The 6,314-nt window shown below is 45.0% G+C and overlaps 1 protein-coding gene across 1 annotated transcript in view; it reads left to right on the top strand.

Moving 5' to 3' along the window:
* DGKG (diacylglycerol kinase gamma) overlaps positions 1 to 6,314 on the top strand; it is a 185,721-nt gene that overhangs the window by 50,730 nt on the left and 128,677 nt on the right. The window lies entirely within an intron of this gene.

A 6,314-nucleotide genomic window follows, 5' to 3' on the forward strand; every position in this document is an offset into this window, starting at 1 on the left:
CACATCTCACTACCTGCTCTGCTATCACCCTGACCTGAGGCACCACCATATTTTGCCCAGATTATTGCAATAGTCTCCTCATTAGGCTCCCTGTTTTTGCTCTTGACCTTGAAAGTCTACTCTTTACACACATCCTGAGCAGTCTGTTAAAACTGAAGTCAGATCATGTCACTGCTGTGTTCCACAATCTTTTATGGTCTGCCCACCTGGTACTCAGAGTCAAAATCAAGGTCATTACAATCTGCATCTCCCCTACTATCGGACCTCATATCTTGCTACTCTTCTTCCCATTTTTTCCCAGCCATATTAGCCTCCTTGATGCCTTCATACAAGCCAAGGCTGCTCTAACTTTAGCACCTGTGCCCATGCTCTGGCCTCTTCCTGCAGTGTTCCTCCCCCAGATATCCATATCATTCATTCCTTCACCTCCTGCAAGTGTTTGCTCAAATCACCTCAGTGAATGTCACATTCTCTATCTAAAATGTTAAACCCTCTTTCCTGACACTTCCTATCTTCCTGCTCTGCCTTATTTTCCTCCTTAGTGCTTCTCACCATCTGTCACACTGTATAACTTACTTATTTAATTGTCTATCTCCCCGACTAGAATAGTTTTGTTCACTGCTATGTCCCCCGTGCCCAGAAGAGTATCTGGCTTATAGCAGGCACTCAACAAACATTTGTTGAATGAATAAATGCATGCAAGACCTCCCCTACTTTCAAATTCAGCTCATCTAATGTTTCTTGAGCATCCAGGCACTGTGCTGGATGCCATAGAAGATATGAAGATGAGGAAGCATAGTTCCTCCCCTCCAGAACTTACTTCCTACTGGCAGGGCCAAGTTTAAGAGCCATGACCCTGGAGGTTATGCTCTTAGGTTAGACTCCTAGCTTTGCCTTGAATATTTCACCTCTCTGAGCCTCAGTTTCCTCTTCTGTGAACTGAATATATAAAACAACCAAAAAGAAAGACCTTGAAGCTTGCAGATGAGTGAATTAAATAAGATGCTTTTTGCAAAATGTCTAACACTTTACGGACACTTAAAAATAGTGCCCGTTATTATTACCCTTCTATTACCTTTCCCCAAAATGTTTTAAACTCAACTCCCTTTTCCCTGCTCCTGGGTCCTTTTACGAAGGCTAATAGCAGAAAAGCAACTGATCAGCAGGACAGACTTGGAAGGAGGCTGGCCGCTTATTTATTCATATTGTCATCCTTTCAACAAACCTTGAGTCAACGCCTTCTCTTCTGGGCCCTGGAAGTGAATCAGCAGAGCCCACACCCTCGAGGTACACCTGAGAGGTGCTTTGAATAAAGTGCACTGATCACCTGAGAATGAAGCAGGAGGAAGGGTGCCAGAACAGGAGCCAGATTGAGAACGTACCCTTTTCAAAGAACATTCCTGAGGAGGAACCATGTGGAAATGATGCCAAAGCCAGCAAAGAACTTGCAGCCCCCCAGTCCCCACCCCCACCTCCAAAAACACAGGAACAAAGACTGGCGGGGGCTGCTCCTCAGCCTGTCTGCCCTGAAGCTGACGAGAGTGGGAGGGGAACAGTTTGGTCAGGGCTGCCGAGGGTGTGAAGGCCGTAGGAGCTTTCAGAAGCAGGCCCCTGCCTCCATCAGGCTGGCCCCCGCTCTTTATACTCTGGCACTGCCATGTCCTAGGGGAGCTCCGTCACTCTGATTTCATTCTCTCTCACAATGTGGCTGGCTTCAAGTAGGTATAATGTCCCAGCACGGGGTTCAGAAACAACAAGGGTTTAAATTCTCTTGAGTTTGATGGCTTACTGCTGCTAAAATGTCTCAACGAGAAATGAGTTAGCTGTGGGAAGGGGCAGGTTGCTAGGAAAGGGTGGCTGGGAATAAAAGTTTACGGAGTGGCAGGGCTGCATCTGGCCATGACAGGCGTGCCCTTGCCCATCAGCACCGAGTGATTCTCTGGAGAACAGAGCACAGCTGAAGATGGCCAGAAAGCAGACGGAAACAGTGCAGCCAAAAAGGTAGGGGGACCTGGTACCACCATGATCTTAGACTCAGACACACCTTAGCACAAAGCACAGCTCTGCCACTTGCTTTATGACTTGAGCAAGTTATTTATGTTCTCAAAATTTTTTTCATCCACAAAATGGCAGTAATAGTACCACGTCACACTGTTGTTTTGAGACTTAAGTAAGATCCCGTATGTACAATGCTCAATAAACTCTCCATCTAGTTCTCCTTCCTTCTTTGACCTGTGGAAGAATTAACAATTGCCTAGCTAGTTTCCACATGAAAGTTGCAGTTTCTGGGGGGAAAGAAAAAATGTCTGAACAATGGCAGTGTCTAAGATGTTACTCAGGGCTCTGAGAATTGTTAGCGTGCTACATAATGGTTGTTTATCTGGTTTGGGCAGAGTACGAGCCACTCCCTACCCATCACACATGTACCAAGCACCTACCCTGAGCCTGGCCTGTGCTCATAAAGAACTTACTCTTTTGCAATCCAGATATCACTTTGAGAGTGGCCCTCAGTCACATTTCCTTGCCTACTGAACTTGGGGTGCTTAGAGGGAATGGCAGGGAACACGATGTCAGCACCAGGGCCTGGGACAGATCAGATACTAGAGCAGGAGCACTGGACTAGGTGTCAGACAATCAGGCTTCTGGTTTCGCTTTGCTACCAGCTGGCTGGGGCAAATCAGTAAAATTCCAGAGTCTCAGTGATGTAAGGAGATCTAGTCTACTCTGAGCTCTTCTGACATGAATGCTCTGTGTTTCTGGGCTTATTTTATGCCATTTTATTCCCCAGGATAGGGCCATAAATGGTTGGACATGTGTTCAGTCATCATTGTTTTCTAAGTTCTCATAACAGTTTGTCAGGTCTTCTGCTGTGACACTCACCACTGTTGACCCTGTATTAGAATTATTTCAATACCTTTTCCACTGAGTCTCTTAAAGGTATGGACTCATGCCTAATTCACTGGTGTATTCTCCAGTGGTGCCCAGCACTGTGTCTTGTACCTGGGAGACTCAGTACATATATGTTGACTGAACAGACCCCACAATGATTGATGACAGCCAGGTGTACCAACTAGAAACCCAACGTCCATTAAAATACCTATTAGGAAATACCGTGATAGGTGGTGTGGAGGATACAAAGATGAAATAAGACATTTCCCTACCTTCCAGGAGCTCTAGATCTAGTCGAGGAACTAAGGTGTGTATGTCATGAACAACTATATATTGAGAGGGCAGCAGATATGGGTGTCCCAAGTCAGGAACCAACGTGGAAATGTATAGCAATTCAGGCACAAGAGATCATACCAGGCTTCCTGGAAGGGGTGGCATCAGAGTTGGGCCATAAAGGATAGCTGGAATTTTAACAGGTAGAGAAGAAAACAGTTCATGTAAGTACATGGAAGCTTGGCCAGGAAAGAACACAGAGATCAGTGTGGGCAGAATGTGAAGGTACCCACAGAGAATAGTAGGAGAAAAGACCAGAATGGTCTCCGAACTTGAAGTAGCTACAAATCTAGGTTGGAGTGGGATTATGGTAGGGCTGTGAATCCCAAAGGACTCAGGGAGTGCACAGGATGATCCACTGGACTGTAGGAATCCTGCATATTAGACCTTCTATTTACATTGATTTTTATCTCATCTAGTTTCTATTTTCTAATTTCTTTGTGTGTCTTTTATAATGTATAGTAGCGGAGCACAGTAGTACATATATATAATGTATAAGTAAAGATAAATGGCAATGTATGCTTGAAAATCTTTCAGAAGGGCGCATGATTTTAAAAGTTTGGAGACAAGTGATCTCAACTCTCCCATGGGCAATTAGAAGCCATGGAAAGTTTTTGAGTTGGGAAGCAGTCTGATCAGAGCTGTGCTTTGGGAAGATCACCTTGGCAAGGATGGAAAAGATGAGAGGACTAACAGATGGAGGTGGAGGCAAGGAAGTCTTTGAGGGGTGTTGCAGTTGTCCAGATAGGACACATGGAACAGGAGTCGAAAACCAGGAGCATGGGGGACTTCAACAGCCGCCTTGTCAGGGTGGGGCCGACGGGCAATGGATACAGAAAAGACCTGGATATGACAGACGTTGCGAAAGAACAGTGGAAAGAAGGAAGGGACAAGAATTGATCTCAGACAACTGGGAGTTCAAGCTGAGCCTGGAATATTTGGAGGATAATGCTGCCATTGACATGAACAGAAACTGTAGGGTCAGGAAGAGGAACTGGTTTAAGGAAGAACCCAATAGAAGTTTAGAACTTGAGATCTTCTGGTCCAGCCTTCACAGTTTGCTAAAGAAAAGTCTGAGGTTCAAAAACGGAGGAAAATGTGGTGGACCTCAGACCATGCACGAGGTCTCCTGAATCTCACACTGATCTTGTTTGAAGATCTTTCAGCTTTGGTTTTTTAAGAGCATTATGTAAGACTTTGTTTAACTGAATTACTTTTTTATTAAATCATTTAGTATACGCTGTTTTCCAGAAATATGCTGATAGTTTTCAATTTGAGGCCAACCAGAAAAAAAATTAACAGAACATTTTGGAACTCAAAACTATATTGTAAAACAGTACTTGTCGATTAAAATAGTGCAAAGGAAAGGACGATGCAAAAAGAGCCTTTTAAAATAAATTAATAATAAAGATGAGAAGATCTAAAAAAAAAGACCATTGAATTTGTGACCTTCAAGAGAGCAGATTCAGAGGTGATGTGCTAGAATTCAAATTGAATGGATTAAGGAGGTGAGGAGAAGTGTGAAGGGGAAGGGAAGAAGCACAGGCTAGCAGCTCGAGCAGCCAGCAGTTTCTTTGGAAGAGTGACCTGAACGTGCTTGCAGGTAGACAAGCAGGTGCTGGGAGATGCCATCAGAGGCAGGGAGGGTGGAATTGCAGGTCGTGGTGGGTTCCACTGGGAAAGTGGGAGGAAAAGATTTTCCTGGTGTGTACTGGGAAAAAGAGGATGTGTGTGGAAGGGACATTCTGAGGTGTTGAGGCAGTGGAGACAGAGAGGGACAGAAAGAGTACAAGAGAGAGACACAGAGATTCTGGGGCAGGAAAGGCAGAGAAATAGAGATTGATGGCTGTCACAAGAAATATAAGTCCACCATTTGCTTAGAGGTGCCTTCGTCTGGTAATGAGCCTTCATTATCCTCTGTCCAACTGAATCAGGCTTCCTTCACTCTGCTAAAGAGATGTTTAAATAGCCTAGCCTGGGGCTAAGGAGAAACTGCCTTGCAAGCTGCCTCCCAGTGGGGTCCAGAGGGCATTGCTTGTTTTAAGGACCAGGACTTTGTAGCCAAAACCTGATCGTGCACGTGCCAGCCAACTCTGGTTCTGGGAAGGCTCCCACATCTCCCAGAAGAGACAAGGGGTTAAATGCTACCAACATTTTCAGAGAGAGCCAAGTAGGCTCCCAAAAAGGGATTTTATCGCTATTATTCGCAAAAGCCTGCACAGCAGATCTTGGAGGAGTGCTTCCTCAGATGATTTCCAGGAGCATCTGCTGATTTGATGAAGAATCTGATGCCATCAAAGCACAAGCCAGTGATGACTCACTGCGCACTGTTGTTGCCGAGTGTTTGCTGAGTGCAGCAGCCCTTTCTGGCACAGTTCTCCCAACCTGGGACCAGAAGCCAGGCAGCACTGGGCGACATACAGCAGGGAGAGGTTTTGGCATGTTTCTTGGTTTTACCTTCTGTCCTTGGCTTCCTGCTCTTCTCTCCTGGTGCCTGAAACCTTCACAAGGACATGTTTTGAGAGCAGTCGAGCCAGACACACACCCTCCCCTGTTATCTTGAGGGTTGTCCAAAGAAGGTCAGTTATGAAAGTAATGAAAGACGGAGCCTGTTCTTTTTTATTTTCTGAGACTTGAATCCTCAGGAATCACATCCCTCATGGCATAAGCAGAAAATTGACATACCACAGAAGAGAGATTTCTTTCCATTGTGTTTTCAACTACATCCTTCTTCATCTTTTTTTTTATTGCGATACAGTTGATTTATGATATTATATTGGTTTGAGGTATACAGCATAGTGATTCAATATTTTTATAGATTACACTCCATTTAAAGTTATTACAGAGTGATGGCTGTATTTCCCTGTGCCGTACAATATATCCTTGTTGCTTTTTATTTTATACATAGTAGTTTGTATCTCTTAATCCCATACCCATGTCTTGTCCTCCCCACCTCCCTCTCCCTACCATTCTTCTTCATCTTACCTAGGATTCCAGGGCACTGACCTAGTCCTGCTCATTAGAGACGAGACCCTCATGTGGTCCCCGACTCAGGCAGAGCCCTCACTCCCAGTGCTCAGTCTTCAGCACCC

The sequence above is a fragment of the Mesoplodon mirus genome (assembly GCF_964341445.2).
Source record: "Mesoplodon mirus genome assembly, chromosome: 6".
Taxonomy (NCBI): Eukaryota; Metazoa; Chordata; class Mammalia; order Artiodactyla; family Ziphiidae; genus Mesoplodon; species Mesoplodon mirus.